Raw genomic sequence first — 3,701 nt, 5'->3', positions numbered from 1 at the left:
TTTCATTCTGAAAAAAGTTTATATATCTCAACTTTTCTTGGCCAACTCAATGGCTTTGGTCATTTGCACAAAAACTATAAAAACTGGCTTTCAGCATTTGTTTTTCCGAGCCAATGAATTTCATCATAACAAGCTAGAGCTCTGACCTCGATCCCTGTGAGGTCTGCTCTGATGACCTAGCCCGGACATCATCTAAACCTGGAAGACGCCTCCTACTATCAGTTTGGGGCCTGCCGTGGCCAGCTCCATGCTTTCCTCCCCAACCCTGCCAGGCTTCTGCAGAGGTCACATGCATCTGTGGCAGAGAAGCCCCTCAAACCATGATTATACTATATGAAATAATTTTAGCCCAAAGTCAGCAAACTCATGTAGTACCTAGAACTCATCCCCCATTTCAGGTTACTCACCAGACAGGTTACAAGATGTACATCAGTTAACATGCCACAGAAAAATTGTAATTCTGAAAAACCAAAGAAAACCAAAACAACACAGCTCCCCTCCGCTGATGCGCTGGACTGCAAAATCCCAAAATTCACACACCACCACTCGGCGTGCCCAACAGCCCTCTGGGCCTTCTCAATCTTATCCAAAGTAGCAGCATCCACACGCTTGATTGGGGTTTGATTTCTTGCTTCGGCAGCTGCAGCCAAGTAGTGTCTTCTTTCTTGCAGAACTCTGACTTCAAGTCTCTTTCTTGGGTCCCAAATTCCAAGAAGCTTTAAAAAATAGCAAAGCACAACAGTATACTTTCAAACTTTAAAAATACAATAAAATCACAGTAACAAAAATAGGACCACACAGCAGTTTACAATCTAGGCCCTGTTCCTTTACGTAACGGCATTTACCTAAAAGCTGTCTTTTCCAAGCTGAATGCACCTAACAGTCAAAATCCACATATGACAATATAATACTGAAACCGTCTACCATACTGGTACTGGAGATTTAGTGTCTAACAGGGCGAAAACGCAGAAAGAAACGTAGGGAGAGAAAACTAAAGGCTCTTGGTTTCAGCCTCTCCAAGCAGTCAGTCCTCCTTACCAGCTGAACGGAATCCATCAGCTGATAATCGAGACTACGAGCGGGGGAAGTTCATCAACACGACGTAAATTCTAAGACTCTCATACCGAGGAGGCCAACAAGTAACCGCCACCACCCGTACAAAATGCGACCACTTGCCCTAAGGTCATCTGAGACCGTGCAGGCGCATCGCAGCCGGTCTCTAAGGCGCCCCCTCTTCTTTTTTTGGCCCTACGGCCGGGGTTTTCACCCCAGCGACTGAGCTGGTCCACATTCAGCAAATATTTTACTAGAAGGGATCTTTACGGTTCACAACAACATATCAAATCATTTTCTTCTAATTGCCAACGTTAAAAAAATTACACGATATCTAAGCGGGAAGCTGAGCGGGGTATTATCCTCGTTCCGCCCCCGCGGCCCAGCGCGGAGGCTGCGATGCCGGGCGAGCCGGACTCCCCTCCCCACGCTGGCCGGAGCCCACCCGCCCCCGCGTCGTCAGTCACACCCGCTCCAGTGCATCCGCCGGTGCAGCTCCGCGGCCCTCCTAGCCGTCAGCGCGGCCGCCGCCGCCTCCTCCTTCTCCACCTCCTCGCACAGCCTCACCACCCTCTCTTCCGCCGCGGCGCCGCACTGCGGGCGCGGCCCCGGGCGCGGGCCTCCGAGGCCCCCACCTCCCTCTCCCGCAGCCGCCGGCGCGCCTTCAGATGCGCGCGCACGTGCTCGCGCTCGCGGACGGCGACGCCCCGGCGGGCGGGCGGCAGGCGTGGAGCGCGGGGCCTGGGAACCTCTCCCAGGCGTCGTCGGGCGCACGTTCCCGCTCCGCGTCCACGGGCCGCCTCGCGTCGCCACCGCCCCGCGGTCTCGGGGCCCGCTCACCGCCTCCGGGAAGGCGGCCGGCCGACAGCGAGCGCTGGGCGCGGGGCTGAGCTCCGCGAAGCGCCGCTGTGGTGGGCAACAGGCTTTTGAGTTTTGTTTATTTTTGATAAACCTTTGCTTTTCGCCTGAAAGCCGCGAAAGCCACACCCAAAATGGCCCCCGCCCCGTGGACCAGCACTCTATTGCTTTGCAGCCCCTTTTACGACACGCCGGGACCCCTTTTCGGCCACGCCCCGCGTGGAAACCCTGAGCTGGCGCGTGCCCGCGGGGGAGGGGCGGTTGTGCCGTTGTCGCCGCTCTTCCCGCTTCCCGGTCACGGCCATTCCCTTGGGTCTTGAGGGCGTGGATTTTAACTCTTGAGTTGTGAAAGTGATTTTTCCACACCAGAAGTACTGAGTTACACCAGACACTGTGACCAAGGGCTGCGAAGCCCCGGGCTGCCTGCCTTCCCCACCTCACTGAACTCCCCAAAGCAAAGGTTGATTTGGCGCCTTAGCCCTAGCCACCTGGCACGGAGCGGGTCCTCAGGGAGAGTTTATTAAAACGAAATCGTTACCAAACTAATGTCTGCGAGGAGAGCTCTAACCACCCTGTGTGTCAGGGATGAGTGATAAGTTCGTGTTCTCGCCCCGTGGCCCCTAGACACGGTAACACTAAAGATCGTGTGCCCACGCATTCCCTGTCGGGGACACAGGACGCCTGGGGGCCGGCGGGGCCGCACGAGCAGCTTTCTCCCAGGGCTCGGGCCGTCTTCCTAGTGACGTGGCGACAGGCTGCTGCACGTGCTCGTTTGGGAACCAAGCTGAATGCCTCCCGGGCAACCACAGATCTGGGTGAAGGCCGTCTCTCCCACTCAGCCCTGGGGCACCTGTCCCAGGCCGGACCCCTCCCTCCCTAGCCAGCCCTCCAGGGGGCACTTCCCAGTGTGGCTCAGACACCCGGGGGGAGGCGTCCATTCCTGGGTCCGGGTGCCTGTCTGGGTGTGTGGGTGGGAGGCTTTGCTCCCTCGCCTCGCCTCGCCCGCCCCGCCCACCTTGCGCCAAGTGCCCAGGACCCTGAGGGCTGGAGGCGTCGCTGTCCTGAGCAGCTGGGGGTTGGCGGGCCGCTGTGGCCCCCCGGGGGGCCGGGAATGGCTGTGTGCGTGGGCTGGGTGCACGCGGGGTCTCGGCCGCCCCCGGACTCTGCACAAAGGGCCTCTCCTCCTCTCAAAGCCATTGATGGAGCTTCTCTGGAATTGTTTGCCAAAGTCCCAAGGTAGAATCCAAGGGTCCAAGACCATCTGCATCCAGCACACGTTTTCCTTTTCTGTAGGAACTTTTTTGTTGTTTTTTAACCAGCACCACACCATGCTTCCGAAGGCCATGTTTCGTCTATCCTGGATCACTACAGTGAAGTATTACAGTTGTACAGTTCCCACTCTGGCCTTGGCTTGCTCGGATAAAACTTTGTATGTGTTTTGTAAGGCATAGATTCTAAATTGTAATGATGTCCTATGCAAAAAGAAAAAAAATTAACTAAATTGTAAATTTTATTGTTTTAACCTGTATGCGTGTTTAGCGACGTTTACATTTTGAAATAAAATTTGTGATTCATTTAAAAAAAAAAGATTGTGTGTGGGTGGGTCCTGCTTGCACAAGTGCCTCAGTTTTCCAGTGGATCATGTAAACAAAAAAAAATGTTGTCTGCCATTCCAGTTCTGTTCATACAAGGATCAAGCCATTAGCCACTGTGGTTGCCCCCTCACCTCACTGTGGTGTGCCCTGAGAGGAATTCGGGATGGAAAAATAGAAAGGATTTTGTGCTTTGGA

At 54.8% G+C, this 3,701-nt stretch overlaps 1 pseudogene across 1 annotated transcript; it reads right to left on the bottom strand.

The window, feature by feature from the left end:
• LOC309627717 lies at positions 1 to 2,216 on the bottom strand (annotated as a pseudogene). Its single transcript, XR_014249469.1, has 3 exons — positions 2,097 to 2,216; positions 1,523 to 1,877; positions 1 to 716 (listed from the first exon to the last, which is right to left on the bottom strand). The product of XR_014249469.1 is annotated as an uncharacterized misc_RNA (transcript).
• Between the last annotated feature and the right edge of the window lie 1,485 nt (positions 2,217 to 3,701).

This window comes from Balaenoptera borealis (genome assembly GCF_965194805.1).
Source record: "Balaenoptera borealis genome assembly, chromosome: 4".
Lineage (NCBI taxonomy): Eukaryota > Metazoa > Chordata > Mammalia > Artiodactyla > Balaenopteridae > Balaenoptera > Balaenoptera borealis.
This window is presented reverse-complemented; position numbering and strand designations above follow the sequence as displayed.